At 33.5% G+C, this 25,911-nt stretch overlaps 1 protein-coding gene across 1 annotated transcript in view; it reads right to left on the minus strand.

The window, feature by feature from the left end:
• The window catches only part of LOC144836908 (melatonin receptor type 1B-B-like), a 304,056-nt gene that overhangs the window by 185,483 nt on the left and 92,662 nt on the right, over positions 1-25,911 (minus strand). The gene's annotated exons all lie outside the window — the stretch shown is intronic.

The following is a 25,911-nucleotide window of genomic DNA, read 5'->3' on the forward strand; positions in this document are numbered from 1 at the left end:
CTAACATTTTTTCAATGGCATAATCGTTATACTGTGCGCAATAATATTCTAACGTATGACGTGCACGTGGCGTTTGCGCTGCGGATAACCTAACTCGTCCGTAGTGACGAGTTCAAATCTAGTTGGTTATCCGCACTTGGCGGATAACCCCTTGTTATTGTCAGGATCTTTTTTTTTTTTCTTTTTTTTTTTTTTTTTCTATCTTATTCTTCTTTCTTTCCCGGAATTTTGTTCGCAGCGTATCTCTAATTCTGGTCAACATAATATTGTGTAACTTTGTCAGAAGATTGACCTCTAACTGTAGATGTGCAAGAAACTTCGTTTTATGATTTTAGAGTTGCGCAACGTGACTTACGCGCGATTTTATGAATTTCAATGATTGATCATAGATTAAAAACCAAATATCATTTTTTATTGAAACTTTGTGAAAATTTAAGTTATATCAAGCGCAAACTTTCTATGGATTAAAAATGGCATGTTTCACAGAAAGTTACGCGTGCACGCGCGTTTAAAATTTTAAAATGCGTAAAATCAATCTAATCAACTTTCTACGCGTTTCATGTCATTTTGAGCATTTCAAAAATTCCCACGCACGCGCAATAATTTTACGCGCGCGTGCGCATGTAGCGCAAAAATATAATTTTTTCGCATGATTTATGTTTTTTCAGCCTTTTCTAGTAATTTTACCAACTTTTAAACAATTTCTACTTAAAATTACGTCATACGAGCACGTGGAATTGGATAATTTGCGTGCGTTTTTGATGAAAAAGTTCAAAAATTCGTCAAAATTGTGCCTTTTTTTAAACAGTTATAGATTCTAAACTACAAGGTGAATTTTATTTTTTATTACATATTCTGAAAGTAAATGAGTTGTAGATATTGAATCATGCATTGATATGGCTAACCTAATATTGTGACATCATCGTATGGCCACTCGAATATAAAATAGAGGATTTTTGTCTCTTTCGTCATAGCTCATCACATTTAATAGAGCGCATCTCCACTTATCCGTATTCCATTTCCCCCCATTTTTTTATATTGTATAGGCCGATCAATTACCTTTCGCATGATATACCGTTTTTAAAATTGTGATGACGTCATCATGTCCAAAAGCGTCAATAACTTGGGCCACTTATTTTCACCTATTCTTCACTGTATGTAGTACGTATACAATATATAGTGTAAACTGTTTATACTTAGACGTGACACAAAATAGAGAGCACACTAACATTTTTTCAATGGCATAATCGTTTTTCTCTGCTCAATATTTTAACGTATGACGTGCACGTGGCGTTTGCTCTGCGGATAACCTAACTCGTCCGTAGTGACGAGTTCAAATCTAGTTCTATGTTATTCTTCTTTCTTTCCCAGAATTTTGTGTCACGTGTATCTCAAATTCTGATCAACATTACATCGTATAACTTTGTCAGAAGATTTACCTCTATCTGTAGAAGTGCAGGACAGTTCGTTTTTTTACTTTAGAGTCGCGCAGCGTAAGCTACGCGCGATTTTATGAATTTTGCGTATTTAACATAGACTAAAAACCAAAAGTCATTTTGTAATGACACTTGGTGAACATTTAAGTCATATCAAGTGCAAACTTTCTATGGATTAAAAATGGCATGTTTCACAGAAAGTTACGCGCGCACGCGCGTTTAAAATTTCAGAATGCGTAAAATCAATTTCTAATCAACTTTCTACGCGTTTCAGGTCATTTTGAGCATTTCAAAAATTCCCACGCGTGCGCAATATTTTTACGCGCACGTGCGCACGTAGCGCAAAAACATCTTTTTTTTGCTTGATTTTTGTTTTTTCAGCCTTTTCTAGTAAATTTACCAATTTTCAATCAATTTCGACTTAAAATCACGTCATACGAGCACGTAGAATTAAACAATTTGCGCGCGTTTTTAATGAAAAAGTTAAAAAATTTGTCAAAATTTTGCCTTTTTTAAAACAGTCATAGATTGTAAACTACGTGGTGAACTTTTTTAAAATTGCATATTCTGGAAGTTGATGAGTTGTAGATATCGAATCATGCATCGATATGGCTAACCAGACATTGTGACGTCATCGTATGGCCACTCGAATATAAAATATAGGATTTTTGTCTCTTTCGCATAGCTCATCACATTTAATAGAGCGCATCTCCACTTATCCGTATTCCATTTCCCCCCATTTTGTTATATTGTCTAGGCCAATCAATTATCTTTCGCATAATCTACCATTTTTTAAATTGTGATGACGTCATCATGTCCAAAAGCGTCAATAACTTGGGTCCCTTATTTTCACCTATTCTGCACTGTATGTAGTACGTATACAGAATATAGTGTATACCGTATATACTTTGACGTGACGCAAAATAGAGAGCGCACTAACATTTTTACAATGGCATAATCGTTTTTCTGCGCGCAATATTCTAACGTATGACGTGCACGTGGCTTTTGCGCTGCGGATAACCTAACTCGTCCGTAGTGACGAGTTCAAATCTAGTTCTATGTTATTCTTCTTTCTTTCCCAGAATTTTGTGTCACGTGTATCTCAAATTCTGATCAACATTACATCGTATAACTTTGTCAGAAGATTTACCTCTATCTGTAGAAGTGCAGGACAGTTCGTTTTTTTACTTTAGAGTCGCGCAGCGTAAGCTACGCGCGATTTTATGAATTTTGCGTATTTAACATAGACTAAAAACCAAAAGTCATTTTGTAATGACACTTGGTGAACATTTAAGTCATATCAAGTGCAAACTTTCTATGGATTAAAAATGGCATGTTTCACAGAAAGTTACGCGCGCACGCGCGTTTAAAATTTCAGAATGCGTAAAATCAATTTCTAATCAACTTTCTACGCGTTTCAGGTCATTTTGAGCATTTCAAAAATTCCCACGCGTGCGCAATATTTTTACGCGCACGTGCGCACGTAGCGCAAAAACATCTTTTTTTTGCTTGATTTTTGTTTTTTCAGCCTTTTCTAGTAAATTTACCAATTTTCAATCAATTTCGACTTAAAATCACGTCATACGAGCACGTAGAATTAAACAATTTGCGCGCGTTTTTAATGAAAAAGTTAAAAAATTTGTCAAAATTTTGCCTTTTTTAAAACAGTCATAGATTGTAAACTACGTGGTGAACTTTTTTAAAATTGCATATTCTGGAAGTTGATGAGTTGTAGATATCGAATCATGCATCGATATGGCTAACCAGACATTGTGACGTCATCGTATGGCCACTCGAATATAAAATATAGGATTTTTGTCTCTTTCGCATAGCTCATCACATTTAATAGAGCGCATCTCCACTTATCCGTATTCCATTTCCCCCCATTTTGTTATATTGTCTAGGCCAATCAATTATCTTTCGCATAATCTACCATTTTTTAAATTGTGATGACGTCATCATGTCCAAAAGCGTCAATAACTTGGGTCCCTTATTTTCACCTATTCTGCACTGTATGTAGTACGTATACAGAATATAGTGTATACCGTATATACTTTGACGTGACGCAAAATAGAGAGCGCACTAACATTTTTACAATGGCATAATCGTTTTTCTGCGCGCAATATTCTAACGTATGACGTGCACGTGGCTTTTGCGCTGCGGATAACCTAACTCGTCCGTAGTGACGAGTTCAAATCTAGTTTCTGTATTATTCTTGGATCCTTCCTTCCTTTTTGTGAGTCGCGTTTCTCTAAAATGTGTAAACATAACATTTCATAACTTTGACAACATATGGGCATTTACGTGAAGTTGTGCACCTCCTATTTTTGAATGACGTCATAGTTGCGCAACGTGACTTACGCGCAATTTTATGAATTTCAATGATTGATTATAGATTAAAAACCAAAAGTCATTTAGTATTGACACTTTGACAAAATTTAAGTCATATCAGGGGCAAACTTTCTACGGATTAAAAATGGCATGTTTCACAAGAAGTTACGCGCGCACGCGCATTTAAAATTTCAAAATGCGCAAAATTAATTTCTAATCAACTTTTTATGCGTTTCTTGTCATTTTGAGCATGTCAAAAATTCCCACGGGCGCGCAATTTTTTACGCACGCGGTGCGCACGTAGCGTTAAAAACATATTTTTTTCTCTTGAATTATATTTTTCAAGCCTTTCCCAGTGATTTTGAAAACAATTTAGACCTTTTCCAGTTTAAATAACGCCATACGAACACGTTGAATTAGACAATTCGTGCGCGTTTTTTATGAAAAAGCTTAAAAAATCGTCAAAATTATGTCTTTTTTTAAACAGTCATAGTTTCTAAAGTAAACCGTTAACCGTTTATTTTTATTACAAAATCTAGAAGTTGATGAGTTGTAGATATCGGATCATGCATCAATAAGGCTAAAAAAACATTGTGACGTCATCGTATGGCCACACGAATGTAAAATATAGGATTTTTGTCTCTTTCGTTATTGCTCATCACATTCAATGGAGCGCATCGCGCTTATCTGTATTCCTTTTTCTCCTACATTTATATATTGTGTAGGTCAATCAACTTTCTTTAGCATGAGATAAAAATATTTTAATTTTTATGACGTCATCATGCCTAAAAATTTTAATTACGTGGGTCATTAATTTCATCTTTACAGTAAATTTTAATCTGTAATAGCTCGTAAGAATAAAATGTGATAATCACGATTAAAACGTTTTCTGGAAGCTATTGGATTGTAGATACGAATTCATGTAAACATTTTGCCAATCGGATGTTGTGACGTCATCATATGGCCAGTTGAATAAAAAAAGTCGTATTTTCATATTTTGCGTAATAGTTCATCACATTTAAAAGGGTGCGCATCTATATTTTACGTATTCAAATTTCTTTTACACGTTAATATGTTGTTCCTGAGATAATTTCCTTCTGAAATTGCTATCTAAGTGTTTCATTTTGATACCGTCGCCATGTTAAAAATTGGAATAAATGGCGGGTCCCGTAATTTCACCTATTCTACACTGTATGTAATATGTATACAGCTTATACTGTTTGCATGTATATACTATATGACACAAAATTCAGCACTAACAGCATGTCATATTCTTCAGTTCTTGTCATAATGCCATAATCTTTATCTGTGTGCAATATTCCAACGTATGACGTGCACGTGGCGTTTGTCGTGGTGCGGATAACTAACTCGTCAAAGTGACGAGTTTCATGTCTAGTTTTGATTATCCTTGTAACGTAACAGCTTACAAAAGATGGGTCTTGGTCCAGTTGAAGCGTAGCCTTGAATGCAGGATGCTCTCTCAATTTCAAGCCCTGTTGGTAAATTTCTTTAAAAAAAATATGCATATATATTATAATAATTCATTTATTATTTATTTATTTAATTTAGTAATTAGTCATTTAAAAAAATGCGTCTTGTATGTAAATCTAAACAAATTTATATTTTTTTTAAAAGATTACCTACAATCAAAATGTCTGATCGCAAACTGAGTCTATTACGTCACACATGTTTCTATTTGTTCCTTTATTTCTAAATCTAATCTGCCAATTATTATACATTTTACTTGCGTATAAAATCAAACTTCAGAAATTATTAATACGATACTAACCAATACAAGACGTCTGCTATTTCTCTCTTAATTCACCAACTTTCAAGCGATACTGTATTTTAGGTTTAATTGCAATTGAAAAAAAATGTGACCCGGCATCCCAGAATGTATAGCATGTTACTACCCTCTGAAGTGATATGAATTTCCTCAAGTAACCGAAGATCACAGTTTAAGATCTAGGTTATGGTAAAATAATATATTAATCGCAATAAGATCACGTGGTTTATTTATGTTTTTGTAACTTAGCTTTAAACTAGTTCGGTTTTGAATTACAGAGATTTTTACAAAAAAGCTATTTCAAAATATCAAATATATACAAAATATATTATAAAGCAAAATAGGTTTCTATCAATTTCATATGCACCTTTTTATTGAACAAGTCATTATGAGTCAAGGAAGGACAGCTGTCATTGAAAATAGTAAACAGATGAACTTGCGATACTAAGGAAAAAATATTGTATTTTGTCTGTAATAATTTATTTTACTTATAATTATTGTTTATCTGCCTTTAGGCCTATGGTCTAATTCTTCTCATGTCTCGGAAGTGTGGCCTATTCCTTTCATTTCATCACCAAAAATAACATTCATAAAACAGTAGACATATTTTATCTCTTTATTTTAATTGGGATCTGGTGTAAATGCATACTTTTGTCTCAATCATACCTTTTAAAATGAAATATTTGTTTAAAGAAAATATAACGCTGACATCCTTATGCCTTTGCAAGACTATAAGGGGCTTTCTCATTTTGCCCTATAGCTTCTGCTTGGAACTTCCTCCGGTACCGGGGCTGGTGTAGTACCCTGCCTGACTGTCACTTTTGCAGCCCTACATTTTTATGATACTGTAATTGACTAGAGATCGATATACCATAAGGGCGTACAGAAATAAAGCACCCGACTCGCATTAAGCAAAACATTCAGACGCGATCAAAAGGTATAAAGTAAATATAGCATATTAACTCTCTAGAGTCCTGTAAAATATCGTACTTGAACACAACTAATCTATAGGGAAATCAGAAGCCAAACGTCTAAAAATACAATAAATAATATAATCCAAAATAATCGGTAAAAGTAACAAAATAAATGCTAGATTTCTTTATTATAGACTTAGAGATTCTGTGTTTCATAACGATTTATGCATTTTTAAATTACTGTACACATTTTACACGGTGATGGGATGATGATAAAATAACACACATATCGCATGTATTTTTTATGAAATTCAAAGGCTTTCATTTAAAATGTTGCTGTTTTTTTGGTGTCGTAAAACTACTTTATTACATTACTGCCGTAGTCCATGTTTTTGATGTGTATAGTATCGGTTCTTAAATGCAGTATTTAAAAAAAGTCATGAGTTCTCGGATAAGGACTTATACAGCTGGAGGTTCAGTGTGCACTTTAAATATCCGATGCATATTTCGGATGATAGAGAGTTACCACGGTTGTACTGATACTGGTTTACCACAGCCCTTTTGTTTATTGCGGCGGCGAGTGCGTACCGATATTTCTTAAATTGAGAATGAATACATATACATCTCTTTCGGACTACTTTTTTTTTTTATAATTCCATTATTAAAGGGTAGATCCGGGTATAATATTTATTATAATATAGGCATAAAAACCTTGCAATATTCCGAAAGTCCAGTACAATAGCACCACTTTTTTCTTCAAAAAGGGGGTTATTTCAAAATAATAATAGGAATTTTAAATCTGGAGCAATTAGTGCGTACCCGGACAGGACCTAATCTGCTAATATATATCTGCTTTTCTTTGATTAAAAATGAATACATTATATCTCTTTCGGACTACTTTATTATTTTTTTTTTTATACTCTATCATTTAAAGTGTAGATCCGGGTATAATAGTTTTATAATATAGGCCATAGGCCTAAAAACCTTGCAATATACTACGAAAAAGTCCAGTACAGTAGCACCACTTTTTTCCTTCAATAAGGTGCTTATTTCAAAATAACAATAGGAATTTTAAACCTGGACCTACCAGGGAGGAGTTAAATTAACTCTTCCCTGGACCTACTATACCCTTTGATACACATGGAAAATATACTAATACTTTAAGTTCAATTGGGCCTTGTTTGTATCGATGGAGTTAAAGGCCAGATGCGGGCAAAAAATTTCTATTGATCATAGTCCAATCATTATCGATCTATAGATTCCCATATGTTTCATAATTTTTGGGATTTTATTTGTGTTACACAAGCTTGTTGAAAATAAGCACTTTCTTATCAGTGGGGGGATAGTTCAAATTACACAGTAAAATCTCTATTCTTTTGTACACAAATTTTGTAAATAGAGAGGCATTTTAAAAAGCTATGAAAAATAAACGGTGTGGTAAAAAATTTTATCAGATGACTAAATATAGGTAATATAACTTGAATTTTACATTTCTGGTATTTTTATTCAACTTCAGATTTTTATTTTCATACTATAGCAAAAAGTATCCACCGTATATCCACCATCTTTGTTCACCTTCTATTGAGTCACCAGGCATGTTATAACATTAGGTTAAACTACCTAACTACTGAAAAAAAGTCTTCCTGGTTTTTATGGCAGAATTTTGCCAAATTTTGTATTTTATTGTATTTATTTTATATTAAGGGAAATTTATGTTTTTTCGTCTTGATTTCTGTTACAAATATTTGATTTATGTACAATTAACCAGATATTATATTTAAAATTCATTCCTGTACCTGAGCTTTAAGAACTTTTGTTAAGCTCTGTCTACACTATCAAACTAGTTTCACAAAAAGAGTGCGACAAGGCAGTGATATAACCAATGGTAGTGATATGATATAATCGTGTCCATGGGCACATAAAGTTTGATAGTGTAGACAAAAATTGTTTGCACAATTAAAGCGCTGTGTGGGTGCATGTGTGCCAAAAATATAGTTGCATTCTTATATACTTCTTTAGAAGGTTGATAACGAAAACATTAATACATTTTGTTTTAAATCGTTTCTCTACCAAGCGTAGTTTATACATATCACGTTTGATTCAGCTCGCAATAACAACCATTGTTGAATAGGCCTAAAAGCAATATTACCTGCTCCTTATCAACAAAAGTATATAGGTAATGCGAATAATAAATTGGCCTATATTATAATATACACCAGAAAATTGCTGAAAAACCAGATAATAAAAATCATCAAACAACAATACGAATTTTTAATTAAACTTCTCTGCATCGTCTGCTGATGGACGAAGACAATATCGAGTTTGTAATGATTTTTTTTTTCGAATCATATTAAAACTAAGATTTCATTGTAATCCAAGTTATATTGAAGAGATTGTGCTTTGCAATCAAAATATCTGATTTCATTATCTAATGTTGTTTACTTGTTAGATGGTTTGATTTGTGTCGATAAGTAATGTGTTTCGTAGCTTGCATGTGTAACTTGAGGAACATAATTTTAAATGAATGAAACAACTAACGTTTTCAAATCACATATTAATGATAACGCTATTTATGATAGTGCTAACACATTATAACTGACTGAAAATTAGATAATGTAATAAATATAATGTATTATGATAATATTGATTAATTATGATAATGAAAGGATGATGATACATTACAGTACAGATAATCAATAATATTATTATTATATTATCATTATTATTATTATAATAATATGATAACAATAAAAGTATAATGATAATGTTATACGGTATAGAACTCCTCCATTTGGACACACCAGGGGACATTTTGAGTGAGTGACAATAATATACTACAACCAATATTAAACAATATACGTTCAATCCGACACCTCTATTTAAGTACAAGTACGGGGCGCAGTTCGACACACTACCTATTCTGTCCTACAAATGATGCTTCCAACCTCCAACTTAGGCCTAACCAGAACAAAGAACATAGATAATCTAAATAAATACACAGCAACATTACAAAAAAAGAGACTATCAATAATATTATAATGATATTACCAAATTAAACATACATTAACAATTGTACAAAAGTCAGATAAAAACATTCAACAGAGGGCGTTAGAATAAATATTTACGCCATCATTTTGAGTTTCTCCGATGTTTCTTAAATTTGTTGTCAGTATAAGTTATTTGATTTTAACCCAATGTTGCTAATTAAAATGACGTCATAATGATAACTCAGTAAGATTAGTTGTGCAGAAAAGTTATAAATAAGCTTACCGATTACCCACCGAGATTAGCTTACGATTAACTACGAAGGGACATTTTACACGTAGCTGTATACAATATGTAAATAAAATAATGTAATAGGCCTATTAGTAATAAATACAAAACGCTACATCTTATAATCGACAACATTTCCTTTATTCATAACTATTATTGAATACATACTTTTAGTTTAAACTTTCTAATACCAGTTGCAATAAAATAATTTTAATTTTTTCTTACAAAGGACTATAGGTTAAGTCATACTGTATGATACAGGCGTCACATGTGATACATTAAATTGTATTACACAATTGGCTATAAAAGCATACACTTATAAGAGAATCGGCGAAATAATGTGTATTTCACAATTGTCATTATAATCCAAATTGATCCATATTTACCCAATGGCTAGCTACGAGTATTACTTACCAAATAATCACTGTCTTTAAAACTAACATAATTGAAGCACAATACAGTAATTGGAAATTCAGGTATGCTTCCCGTTAAGGACCATCTTTGAGGACCACGTTGCAGCAGTTAAACAGTTGAGCAGTTAAACTCGCGAAAATGTATTGTCAGAGAATTATACAAATAAATAATAAGTACATTTATTGTAAAAAGTGATATTAGATATAAACCATGCATATTGCTGAAACGAAGTAAACTAAACACATTCATTACTGATATTTCATATATAAACATTTTTAAAACAACACTAACTCTTTGAAACGTTTGTTACTTGCATCAGGTAGATACATTCTCCGTCCCTGATTTAAAAAAAAAACACATTTAGAAACATATACCTCCTTGGCGGAGGTAAAAAATGTATTCAGTTATCGGGTTATGTAATCTGCATTGAAAAGTTTCAAACTTCTTGATAAAATTGTATATTTGTGTTAATGTGGTGTGGCTACAGGGACATATTCAACAATCACACTCTAGTGAGTGCGATATTTGTGTAGGCTACTATAAGCAATTCACTTAAGTGAATAAATATTTAATTTCCCTTTAGTGGTATTCACTTAAATGTAGTAGACTTTAAATGTGTTTCCCTTTAAAGACGCAACGCAAGCGAGTTGACCAGTGAATATGGTCATAACTGTTTTTGCCATTTCATCATATATGCCTCATATCAGCAGTCTATCATATTCAATATTAACACTATTTAATGCAAATCTGATAGAACTCGGTAACAGTCACGAACCACCTTCTCAACGCCGAGAAATGAAGGGTTTTATATAAATTATTTACAAGTGTTAAGAGGTATGAAATTAGAAGTAATGCTAAAAGCAAGTATTGAACTCGCGACCTTGTTATTAGAAATTGTACGAATTGCCTCGGAGCCACGACTTGTCTTAACACTGTTAACCTCATTTTCTCATTTCTGTAACACATTTCTGTACTGTATTGTTAGGCCATACATCGCAAGATCTATTACATTAAAGTATCCAAATCGTCTTAGCAAAAGACATTGTACTAGTGGCCTTTTACCAATCTCGTTGAACACTCAAGTGACCTGCATACAAAACGGATAGATCTATATCATCGAATTTTACTGTAAAACAAGACTTTCTTTCAATAACTAACAATATCAACAATTAATGAGTCCTACGTAAGGGTTAATTAAAGATATACCTCCACCAGCACCAAATCTATAGGCTTTGGTGAAAAAAGGTTAACAGCACCATTTTATTCTCGATTCCGTTTTCGAAATAGCTATAGGCCTAATGGAATAAAAAATCAATATAGTTTGGTTTTCCAACAAATTACAGTTGAAACGAGAATGGATGATTTTGTATCGTTTGACGTTGGTTAATTCATTCACCGGTCAAATCATTGTGAATAGTTCTATTTAACGGCCAGATTAAAGTAGACTTAACCATGTTGTGAAATATGCGAGTTATTGTTCCATGGCTGATCCGAGCACCGCTTTTTGCGTGGGCTAATAGCATTCATCATTCATGCTAACCCTAAACTAAATGTGTCAGTGGTCTTGAAAAATTAACAAGTTTAAAACAATTTTTAAACAAGGTCATACATAGCTGCAGTCGCGTGCTCAAGTGTTTACCGACCGACCGACCGACCAACCAACCGACCGACCGACCGACCAACCGACCGACCGACCGACATAGTGAGCTGTAGAGTTGCGTTGCATGCGACTAAAAATGAAATCTTAATATCGATATGACTGGATAAAAACACATTATCGAGCTGGATATATTCCTCCTCAAACGCAAACGGTCTAAGATATTTTGTACCGGTAACTTTAAATACGAGAATATTGTATCGATCTTATATCGGAAAAATTCGTAACAAATGTTCTCTGCTTCTTAAGCTCTGTCTACATGGCTGCAGTCGCGTGCTCAAGTTAGTGTTTACAGACCAACCGACCGACATAGTGAGCTGTAGAGACTAAAATTGTGATGTGTCCATATGGACATTATGTCATGTCATTATTACTACCATATTTGGATATATGTTTTTTGTCAAACTAGTTTGATAGAGACAAAGCTTTACACAACTTAGAGGAAAGATCACATAAGTAACTGACATCCGGAAAAGGTAAACGAATCCGAGAGCACGTTGCACCAGCGGCCCTAACCAATATACCATACAACTAAAAGCATCGTACAATAACATTTAACAACAAATTGCTGCTGCCAAACGCTATGCCATATAAAGCTACTCTTCTATTATCTACAATTTTAATACTAAATGAACAACACGCATCGTCCATCTGAAAGATAGATTTATATAAAATATCCACTTTTCTACTAGTGCCGAAATTAAACCCATTTGTTTACTACAAAAGAAATTGAAAATTAGTAATAGATAATTGGAAGTTTATTAGGATCGCATGATATTTAATAAAAATGTATTTATTTATCCACGCAAGCAGAGTGTATTATATGTAATTAAATTGTTTGTGAAGCGCCCGACTTTATACCGTCTCGAATGAATACGTCGTAAATTGAACATTATAAAATAGGATTTTAATTTATCTCGTTAAAATCAATCTATTATTATACCTTTATAGAAAAATAGATAATTCATTTAGCTTGTGGGCAAATTATTTTTATATATTTTCTTTAAGACTTTGATTTATATTATGTAGCATATCATAGAAATTATACGGAACTGTACTTTTTTTACTGGCGAAAGATCATGTCCGGTCTGATGACATAACTAATTAGAGATTTAATTCAAGGAATTATATAAAGTAAAATTTCCATAATTATAGATTTTCAAATAGTGTTTAGTCTGGTGTCTTTGAAAGTATTGTATCAAAACAGACTGATTACATAACGATAGTACGAATAGATAGAATTTGATAATGTATACACAAATATCGTTCTATTTAACACCATCAGTCTATTTGTACTTGCATCGTTATAATTATCGGCATAGGTGTGAAAGTATCTCTAATGTTTACACGTATACTATTATTTTATTGTGCATTCTCAACGATAATTTACTAATCTCTATGCGCATGCGAAAGCTCATTGGCCGTTACGTCGTTATAAACCATTAACGACATAGTAATTATCGCCTAATCACTTGGATATAACGACGCAATGAAGTTGTAGCTGAACTGTATTATAAGGAGATTATTTTGTATCGCTCTAGTGAATAAAACTTGTTGTTTGATTTATGAATTATTAAAATCCAAATTTGGCCACGATGTTGGATGTTGTTAACGAGAAAATCCACTTGGCTTGTTTATGCTTTTCGATGACATAATCACCTCTGAGAGATACGTAAATCAACTAAGAGCATGAATGATGATTGTGCAAGAGTCAGGAGAATCATTACATATAGTCTATCTAATTGTTTATTTTTTTGGCAGAGATGTCTCTTTTTCAGCTCGGAATAAGTTCAGTTCTGTCGAATACTGTGGTGGTTTAAAGCGCTTATGAAGCAATTGCTCAATAGGCCTATACTTTACTAATGTTTATGCAGTTGCAGTTTAGGCAGAAGTATAAATTATTTTAAATTATCATAACATACATTTTAGATGAAAATTAAGCTTTTGTTTTGATAGAGAAGCCAGTGAGTCTGAAAATGTTTGTCTCCAGTGAACCCAGTCTTTGGTCACAAGCTTTGCATCGTTCCAAGATTTCCATCCTTTCGTTCCTTTTCCGTCCGTCTCCATGTTGTTGTAAGGAGTCGACTACTGCATTTGGTAATACTGTTAACATAAGGACATGTTCGCAACGTTTCCAATGTTGTTGACAGACTGTGAATCAACATCCAATGTCTTCAGTACACTTGAATAGATATGTCCATTGATCTGATGTACAGTATACAGCGCACACTTGTACACGTTTGATAATAGGTGATATACGTTAGGCTACACACTTTATTTTATTTTCTTTTTACCATCTTTAAAGAGGATTTCCCGTGCAGGTCTTCATTTAAAAAAAGAACTGATATCAAGGGGTCCTCTGTCAATTTAAATAAAATACCGTGCATCAATATTAAATACAGCTAGCTATCTTCAGATCTTTAGACCTGGAAGAAAAACGAAAGATATACAGAGAATCGGCTATTTCATTATTTTAATGATATAATGCAGTACTTAAATTAAATATAATACGATTAGCTGTTTGTATTTTCAAAAAGATCATGGAACATGCCTTTCAACTTGGACGCAACGCAAGGACGATGACAGAAGCGCAAACACACGTATTGAACGATCGCGACGCGATGGATTATCCAAATTATCGCTTGTGCATTTGGTCGATTCACTTGCGTTGTATTTCGTCCAATACCATGCTTTATAGTAGTTATTACGTCATCATAATTATTATCAATTTAAATGCCATTATATCCCGGGGATTTACCGTTACCGTTATTATTTGTTTTCAAGAGGCCCTCATGATGATTTATAAGTGGCTGTGTGTATACCAGTACCGAGGTAACCCCCTACTCGTCTCGAACGATGTACTAGGTTATTTAAAGTGCACATGAGCCAGACCTACAGTGTATAGGCCCTATAGTCCTTATCCGAGAAGACTCCTTCTACCACCAGACCCATGCAGTGAGTGAGGCTCGAATCCTTGCTGACGTTATGGCAGGTATTATGGTGCCACTGTTTTAACCGCTCACTATATACCGTTGACAAGCAATGGCCAATAATGTACGTACTATAAATTGCTATAAATCCAGTTGCTATAAATTCAGTTATTAGTGACTGCAAAGCTAAAAGATTCAATAGATGGACTACGGTGAATGATTTACTACCGTATTCATACAGATTGCCTCATTAATAAAATCATTAATTTTAACACATTATTTCTGTTTCCTTTGGAATTGCATACACCGTTTTTTAATTTAGTTTTGATCCATTAATTTTGTACCCTTGAATAATTTATTGACGTAATTATGAGGGTTTTTTATTTAAGCTGGGAAATTATCTCTTTTTGTTTTATTATCTATTTTATATTGTGTTCGTCTTATGGATTGTGGTGGTGGTCCTCGATCATTTTTGTGTCCTTTATAAGAAGTATAACGTAGTGATGAAAAATATACCCTTTCATATCACCTAGCAAACTCCGGGCAACACCGGCGTTTTTCATGGTGTACCCTTCGGTGTGTGTAAGCCCTGTTTTTCATGCGATGCGAAAGGGGTACTAGCAGGTCGTACCAACTAGGTCTAAAATATAAGGCCTAATAAATCAATATGTGCACTATATCAGAAGTCCCTAAATATCCCACATTAGAAATATATAGGCCTAAAAACAAAACTAACTAGAAAATATTTGTTGGATTGGGAACTTGGAATCGTTCAATGTACAGTGCAATGTATTCATATCTACTAAAGCAATATACCTGAGGTTATCGAGAATAGCGAACATACTATTGCACGGTTGCGATGAGTCTATTCTACTATTCGATATTAAGGAATGCATATTATAATCATACTGTTTTCACTTAGTTCAGTAATAGTAATAACTTTGTTTTACCTACGTTTTAAATTTCCCTTAAAGTGGTATTGAAATTCAAATTAATTCATGAACAAAAATTATAACGATTAATAATCGCCGTATGCCATAACTGAATAATGATAAGCAATTAATATCACAAATTCTTAATTTTGAATATTTTATACTTTTGCTATATGAATTGCAGAAATGGCTTTTACACAAATGACACTAGTTTAGACGTTGTTAAGAAAACCTTGTCTAATCGAAATATTCAAACGATATGATTATTGTTCTTATTGATAATGACGTCACTTGATTATAATTTATTATAGATTAGATACAGTAGATATAGAGACAGTGGTTAACTTATATTTCTAGGATGAACTCTAGTTAAAAGTCCAGTCCATCTTGCTCATGTGTACTTTGAAGAACTCAGTGCATCTTTAGGAAGTGTAGGGGTTACCCCGGTGTACCGTTATAGCTCAGCCCCTGAACAGACGAGTGACTCCCGTTTAGTGGCAGCTCAACATGTCATAGGCAAATTCTGTATTGTATAAAGCAAAATAATAAAACACAAATACTACATTATATATTATATGTACACACAGGAGAATCAGATACATAATTTGCATATGACAGTGTGTATATGTTACACAATGAGAATTGGATAAACTATCTATGTCTTAATTGTAGCATACCGTAAGTTAGACGTCATTTACGTTAGAAGTTACTCGTGCACTGGTATCTATCTCCGGCAACTACTTGCAAGTTATCTAATAACGATCCAATAACACTGATGGGTGTTAACGAGACAAACTATTAAAAATTTCATCTCTGCTCAATACGACTTTATTTTCTGCTTCATAGATTCATGATTAGTTTTGCCTTGGTTCTGATTAAAAACTATCTCAGTAGAGATATTCATATGCTACAGCCGATAATTGAGAGAAGTTTAATGTGCCCCCAGTGTATTTCAAACGAAAGCTTTCCATTTGTACGGATAGAAATCATATGAATTATTACAACATAATGATAAGACGGTGTTAAATTCAAAATTGAGATCATTATTTCGTTAGTAGGAGTTGTGTGTATTGGTTAATCATATATCAAGAGGATTGATGAAATATTTGCAATTTACCTTCTCGTTCACGCAGATCTGTTTTACAATGTGTAGATATTATTCCATTCTGTCTTATGTTCGTTAGAAATGTTTATACCTGGGTGCTTTTTCTTCCAACAGATCAAAAATCTTTGCCTAAGAAAACGTAATATTTTATTAGACAAATTAAATCACGTCTCTTTTGTGGTGTTTTTATTTTTGTTAAAACGAAATTAATAACGCATCACTATTCAATACCGTACCACATCACTTTACAAATACCGTACCACATCACTTTACAAATACCGTACCGCACCATTCTTCCAATACCGTACCACATCACTCTTCCAATACCGTACCACATCACTCTTCCAATACCGTACCACATCACTCTTCCAATACCGTATCACATCACTCTTCCAATACCGTACAATACCACATCACTCTTCCAATACCGTACCACATCACTCTTCCAATACCGTATCACATCACTCTTTCAATACCGTACAATATAATTTTTCCAATACCGTACCACATCACTCTTCTAATTCCGTACCACAGCACTATTCAAATACCGTACCGCATCACTCTTCCAATACCGTAGCGCATCACTCTTCCAATACCGTACCGCACCCCTCTTCTAATTCCGTACCGCACCACTCTTCCAATACCGTACAAAATCACTCTTCCAATACCGTATTCACTCTTCCAGTAGGCTACCAAAGCACCACATTACTACAAGACCCTTTGAGTTCTACTGTATTTTTTCAAGTATATTTTATACTCAAAACAACGATCTAGGCCCATACTGTTTTTGTCTATAATCGATCAGCCTATTTATCATCTCGATATTTTTACTATTAATCTTGAATTTGTCATTTTATTTTACATAATATTTTCCTCTACCTGCACAATCATCACAATAAAGCTTATTTACGCCGACATGATTTTGTGTTACAATGTATCCATCTCGACGGAATACAACACTTAGTTTTGAATACTGTCTTTGGCGAGGACAAAGAAATAGCCAATTTATATTCTTTAATTTTGGAAAGATACTTTAGGACAATTGCTAGCGTAATTCCACCTGCCGGTACAACCTAAATGACGTTGAATCCAATATATTGCCTTGTGATACATGCTTGTAACGCTGAAGCAAAATTAAATGTCGTAGTGTCTAATAAAACGTGATTTCAACACGAGAAAGTACTCTTCTCGTATACAAAGTGGTTGTGAATTTTCTAGGCCTAATGATCTTGCATAAATAAAATTGAACAAGACATCACGTTAATGATAATAAGAAAAACTACATTTTACTATCGCAATGTTATTAGTGTAACATCTGAAAAGGAAATAATTTACGTAAGCACGTTTTTTTCTAATTGTTAATCTGAAAGAAGGTGTCAAAATTTCATTTCCTTTGGAAATTGGCGCCATTTGAATAAAACTGGCACTATGACGTCTGTGTACTCGCAAACTATATTCATTCATCATTTCTATCAGTGACAATGAGTCACGTGTCACTGCCATATCGATGGTCATTTTAATTTGTTAACGCTCTATTAAAGTATTAGAGAACTCTAAAATCTTTATATGATTAAAGACATTGAATGTGAACAACGAGTGCAAATGCTGAATTTAGAATTCATAGTATAGGTCAGGCAAACACGAAATGGACATATTTGACACGTATAAGAATCATGTGATCATATTAATTTGATCTATTTTGTTTTTGGGTCTATTAATATTGAACATAAACAGCGACAGAAACTATTGTCCTCGTTCAATACTCCTTAAAGCTCTGTATACACTATCAAACTTTATGTGACAAAGAATGTGATGTGCCCATATGGACATGATGATGTCATATCACTACCATATTTGTGCATATCACTACCATATTTGGGCACATCACAATTTTTTGTCAAACTAGTTTGATAGTGTAGACAGAGCTCAACACAATCAAGCTATTTGCTGTTGCCTGAAATTAATTTATAAATCTCACGGTCAATATTCTCCTGACGACAAGTACAAAACAACTAAATTCATTCCACCTATTTTCAAAATGTCTGGCTTGTTGCAATATCATGATGCAGATACATACCGGACTATAACCCGATGGTACTCGTAATGAGCATAATAGTCCACTCTTATTTATATATGCATTGCGTCATTCAGAAATTACTCGTGCATGACGGAACGTAACTAGTGCCATCACAAAACGCAAAAATAAGGGTAATTAAGTAAAGATTGATGTAAACAGGGGTTTCGAAATTCGGAACGTTCAAGAAACGTATCTAACATCAAACAAAATACGTCAGCCATTGTCAGTGTCAATAATAATAATAAGAACTAATATTTCATTTATATATAGTTAGGCCCTACTGTATGTTATTAGCTCTTACTAAGCAACATCAAATCATCTTTATTTTATAATACTATCAGTAAGTAAAACCTGCAGGAGTATACCACAAAATTGTAATGCAATTAAACCAGGGAAGAATGAAATCACAATTACAGTTTCACTCTTCCCTGATGAAAAAATAGAAATTGAAATGTGTAGGCCTATAGTAATCATATACAATTGATCATTATTCAAAATAATGTTTAATTTTTGAGTTTTTTAGTAAATAATTAAATCTATTTCTCATAATACCAAAATATACTTTTATTTGTCTTTTGTGAGAATGACTCGCCTTTCTTTACATTCTTCGTACAAAACATATCATCATAATCTTCAGTATAGTTTTACCATTCCAATACTTACATAGTTTGTACATATTACTTTTTTTTCTTTTGTTGTTTCTTATTCTGCGTATTTTTACCTATAGGTTTCTTTATGTTTCCCATTCATATTATTGAACTTTAATTACATCGAAGTTTCATGATAAATAATTCGAATTTCTATTTAAAAATTCTAATGAATTATTAACCCTCTTTCCTCTTTCAATTTCCTCGTGTGTACGTAAACAGGTGAAACTTTTGTATGAAAAAAAACTCATTTCTAACTGTATAATCGACTAAATTAAAAGAAATTAATATAAAGGATGACAAACGGTGCAATTAATGTTATCAATCACACAGGTTTTTGACAATGTAAATAACCTATTAACCACCATTATAGATGGTGAGCTTAAATAGAATAAACAGACTTTCGTTTGTGTAAGGTGTGTGACAGTGAAAAATGTCATAAATTGAATTATATTTTATTATTTTTTGACTTGTTGCTATTAGCGATATCTCGTTTAATATTTCGCCTGCTTTGTTCAATATCTAACGTCTTTTTGGGTTTATTTTTATTTCATTTAGCATTCATGATGAAATTATATTTTGCAGGATAAGTAAATATATTCGTATACAGTGATTTATGGATGTGTGAGAAGATGTTTTAAGATCGATTTTTGTGTGTTCGTTCATTTTTTATTTAGCTTTCTGTTTTGTTTAGTTCGTTTCAATTAGATAGATTATTTCATAAATGGGTTATTTCGTACGGTTCAGAACGAAATATAGGTAAATTACTGATACAGTAGAACCCGTTAAGGGGACAGTACTTCCGGGAAAAGAACAAATATCCAAAATGAACAAGAATTGTTGGACTCAAGAAATTGAAAATAATGTCTGCATTAATAACGATATATAAATAAAATTATTTGTTCTTTTTCATTTTTTATTGAAAACAATATTGTCCTCTTAATAGGGGCTGAATCAACCACCACACTCAAGTGTCCCATTCACCTTAATATAGGTGTGTCCCTTGAGTTTGTGGTAAAGTGTCCCCTGAGAGTGTACCTTCAATAGGGGTGTCCCACTAAGAGTTCTACTATATTTACTTCTACAAAATCACATATTGGACGATGCATAAATAGGAAACACAATGAAAAAATATATTTATTTACGGTATATTTTAAACAGTAACCAAGTTTATCATCAATAAGTTTATGTGTGCTCTTAAATCGTAAAAAATAATCATAGTTGATTTTATGTTTATATTATTTATATAGTTTTTTAATTGAATTCAATATTTATTCCGTTTTCATCTTCCCATCCCGGTATTCCTTTATTTGTATATTAGGCTTACAAAACAATGAAAAATACATTGCAATAAACAATAAAATTATGCTTTTTAAACTTAAAAAAAGTAAATTAATTAATATTGGAAGAATATTTTATTACAACTGGTAATAATATTATATAAATGTGTTGCAGAATAACTAAAAGAACCTCGGAAGAATTCCAAGTTTACCTTGGGTACCGCACGAGTCGCGTCTTGAATCGTCTCTAGTTCTCTAGAGCGTACTGCACCCCCTCTGTGTTATCACGGATAAACTTATTTCTCCATTGTGTAACATTCATTCATCAAATATTGTGCATTTATTCAGCTATTCTTTCACCTACTATGTATTACATTCACTAATCAATTCAGATATTCATCTATTTATTTATTGATTCTCTTCATATTAATCAACTCGTCTATCTATTTCTTCACATTCAGTTATCTATCCTTTTATTGATTAATACCCGGCATTCAATTTTCTTCGTTTATCATCTTAAATAAATTTGTCAGCAAGTTTGTTCACGTCGTTGATTTGTGTTCATTCGGATTAAAATTCAGATTTCACACAAAATTCCATTACTCAAGAGAAAAGAAAGCAATGTATGACCCGAGACACGATACATTATTCATCTATCAGAGTAGTGCTATTTGCCACTATCTAGTGTATTGGAAAAATCAAGTAACACCACAGCGTGTACGAAGATTAATAAACAAAACACAAAGAAAGTCGCAAGGGATTAAAGAGGATTAAAGAGGATTAAAGCAATACATGCTGTATTTTTTTGACTCGCAATGACAATTAGGCATTAATCAATGCGATATTCTAAGGTCAACTACCTCGCTTACACATCGACGAACTTAAGTAATTCGTGTTGGGACTTTAGTTCGAACAATCAGGCTTAAAAGGAGTAGGTTTTAAGAGAGTAGTTTATGATATCAATTGTCGTTATCGTCGAAGTTATCCATTTTTATTTATTTCAAAACTCCGAAATGACTGAAACATATCAATTAGTACAAAATAAGAACAAATTAGAAGTTTATATACACAAGGCCATATACATGGCTGCAGTCGCGTGCTCAAATTTGAGTTAGTGTTTACCGACCAACCGACCGACATGAGCTATAGAGTCGCGAAAAATGATTGTTATTGTAAACATGATCGTTTGACGCTCATTAATGTGCTTAATAATAGAATGTAATATATTTCCAATTTCCGCCAGATATTTTGGATAAACAAAAAAAATGTCCCCATATTTTTAATTTTTATTACTCTAGATAAAGATGTTTATAATAAATTCATGTATTGTTTAATAAATGGCATCGTATTTTTCGTCTTACAATCAAAATACTTTACATTTTTAATAGTGCCCTCTATTTTGATGTATTTAAAAAATATATATTATATCGTCCTATAGTTAAAAAATGATTTCGTAAAACCTCCCGATATTCTATTTTTCTAGAGGGAAGTCTGTCATCTGAGTGTTCGTGGCCATTCTGATGAAATATCTGCATTCGTATCTCCATGCATGCAATTTTGAGGGCGCTATTACAGATTTTGCTGTTATCACGAGACAACCATTTTGTTTATTCTTTCGTATTTTCAATTTTTGTAATGGTGTGTATCGTTTACAGTATATGCATTTGTCGTTTTTAATTTCTTTAATTTCATCTACATGACTTGATCCACTTGCTTTTTTTCTACTTTTAGTTTCACCCCGTGATATTAAGAATATTGATTATATCGCCCTCCTTGTTTAGTCACGTTGATGGCGATCGCGGCAAACTCAATTATAAGATAAGCAGACGCATGTTGTGTAATGGTGTCTCGGTTACTCATCATAATTATAGCTCTCTCAGATGTTCCGCAATATTTAGTTTGGAAAAGTTTGAGTCGAAGTAGGCCTATAGAATAATGTGCCACATTTTGTAAATATAATAGGGTCTCAAGCTTACTGAGAAACTTCCACGCCAGCGAGAAGTGGAGGCACACAGGGAGACGATCTCCCCCTTTTCGAATTTGTATATCAAGTTCTTGAACGTGCAGTATACACGCTTGGACTCGAAATGTTTATTACTCGACTCGACGTTTAATAGAAATTTCACCACCGGGACCAACGACTTTAGGTCCCATCCAAAGTTGTCTCTTAGAACGATACAATGAAGGGGTTTCGATCGAAATCTTTCCACTCGCTACTGGACGTACTGCCGTTGACAATCATTGTATCAATGTATTTATTGGGTCTTGGACAACTAACCCCCGGACAACTACCACCCGGACAACTACCCCCTGGACAACTACCACCAGGACAACTACCCCCTGGACAACTACCACCCGGACAACTACCACCCGGACAATTACCACCTGGACAATTACCCTGCTAGGACAACTACCACCCGGACAACTACCCTGTTAGGACAACTACCACCCGGACAACTACCCTGTTAGGACAATTACCGCCTAGGACAATAACTCCCTTGGACAACTACCCACTAGGACAACTACACCCTAGAACAACTACCCCTAGAAAAACTACTCCCTAGAAAAACTACTCCCTAGAAAAACTACTCCCTAGGACAACTACCCCATAATACAGCTACCCCCTAGTACTACTACCCCTGGGTAGGTAACAGTCAAACCAATATTCCATATTTACTGGACTTGCAGTAAACGTATAATGATATAAGCTCTTACGGTAAAACATTTGTTTTGGAAAAGAAAATGAATGAACAAAATCAGGTGAATTGTATCGATAGTAAGGGGCTAATAAAGTGTTTATATGATTTTCGATAACTGGTGCAGCTAGGTAAACTGTGTTCCTAGATTTCTATATGTCATCTTCATGTCAAATGTAATTTATTATTAGAAAAAAAAGCAAAATAAATTAAATTAAATTCTAGGTGTGGTTGTCCAGAGTGTGTTGTTGTTCTAGAGGAGAGAGTCCTATGTGGTAGTTGTCCGGGTGGTAGTTGTCCTAGAGGGTAGTTGTCCTAGGAGTAATTGTCTGGGTGGTAGTGTCCTAAGGGGATAGTTGTCCTAGAGGGTAGTTGTCCCATGTCCGGGTGGTAATTGTCAAGGGAGTAGTTGTCCGGATACGGTATTTTTTTATCGTGCTCTCACTTCCGGTTCAGGTTAGCGCGCCCTCTTACGGAAGTTTCAGTAATATTTAATAAAATAATAATAATACTTTACTCTTAGAAAGAAAGACACACATTGGAGTCGAAGTAAAGAGTAGTGTTCCACATTTTGTATCAATATAATTATATAATCGTCCACAAGCTTAACGGAAAACTGGAAAGTTGCATTGGGCCCTCCCAACGGCAGTTAGCAGTACAGCGCGCCTACCGAGATCAGCACACCAAGAGACGATCCGAATGCTCCACACACAGTCAAAATTCGAGTGCAGCCGGCCTACTCGACTTCTGTTCCAAAGTTCTTTAACATGCATGCAGACTACACGGGACTAACGGATTTGGCCCCATCCAAAAGTTGTCTATTAGAAAGACAAATCGAAGATATATTTTCGTTTTGTCGCTCAACTGCCGTTGAAAATCAAATCATGATAGATTTTGTGCTCACTTTTCGGTTCCAGGTTCGCGGACGTTCTGGTAAATCTGAGTAAGGCAAACATAATGTCATATGAACTCATTCTAACTGTCCGTTATATATATATTTGATCAATTTTAGCAAAATAAAATAATTCTTTTGGAAGATTATATACCGCCCTCAATATCGCAAACTGTTTACTTGTTAGAATGTCAGTAAGATGGTAGGTTATTCTTCCTCGGTCACATTTGCCTCATTTGAATACACGGTCACACTAGACTGAACAACCATGCGATCATAGCCAATTGACGTGACTATCCCAACCGAAATGTTTGGTCGAGTGGTAAAGGATTTACTCTATGACACTGGAACCCTGGGTTCGAGGTCTATCAATAGCGTGTTTTTTTAATAGTTGAGAGAGATTATTTAGAGGGTTAGGTTAAGTACATTTAGGAAGGTAATCTCTTCTTCTGTCTAGGCGAATGTGACCGAGGAAGAAGAGATTACCCAGTAAGATACACAGTAGTACTAGGTCTACATTTTGGAAGTTTTCAGTCTGCAAGTTGTTGAGCATTAGTTGAGTTGAGCACTTATTAATAAGTATTAATTAAATATGCCCGGCAAATGCCTCGTAAAGGTCCTAAATTGCGATCTTATCCATCGATGTATTAGCCAGATCTAAGCCTAGCAATCACATTTTTTACAAATTACAAGCTTATTGAATGTTCTAAATGTAGTATGCAGCCAGGTTAAAAGTAAATTGTTTGTTTCTTTTTTTGTCTAAACTTACCAAAGTATTGATTATTACCAAAATTCACTATCAAATGAATTACATTACAATTAATTTTAAGTAATATCTTATAATAAATTGTTCTATTATTTTGCAATCGTAACAGGAAGCCTGGGCATTGTGTTCATTCATGCATCAAATAAACTCAAAATTATGTCTCACTAGAGGGGGTTGTGTTGTATGCTCGATAAACGCCCTCTATTCAATTGTAATGGTTGGTGGCGTGTTTTTAAAATAATATTAATACAGCATGAATCTCATTGTTTTCTTAAAATCACCCGAAATATATTTTGTCAAAGTTGGCACCCGAGTTCTATGTAAGTTATCGGTGTCGGTTATACAGATCAGTAAGGGTTAGACAGACACAGAAAACAATTTCCACAAACCGTTTCAGATTTTCAACACTGTATATGGCATGCAATTTATTTAATCAAAACTTTAAAGATGTATTGTCCCCCAAAACCATGAAAAATGAAGATTAATTAAATCAGACTTTGAATATGTTATTTTGTAGTTTTCATAAAGTTAATCACTTCTGTAGAAAAAAAAAACGAAAACAAATAATGTTTTCACTTATAAAATGACAAAATAAATGGTTAAATTCAACCATTTGCTGGCTGGCTGGCCAATGTGACCATTTTTTTGCTTTAAATTACATTTTTTTTTTTTCAGTTAAATACATTTTTTTTTATCCAATTTTTTTTTCAAAGTGGATGACTATTATGTTACATCAAAATGGAATATTCATCAAAAATGTTGTTAAAAAATATTT

The sequence above is a fragment of the Antedon bifida genome, chromosome 3, assembly GCF_963402885.1.
Source record: "Antedon bifida chromosome 3, ecAntBifi1.1, whole genome shotgun sequence".
Classification (NCBI taxonomy): domain Eukaryota; kingdom Metazoa; phylum Echinodermata; class Crinoidea; order Comatulida; family Antedonidae; genus Antedon; species Antedon bifida.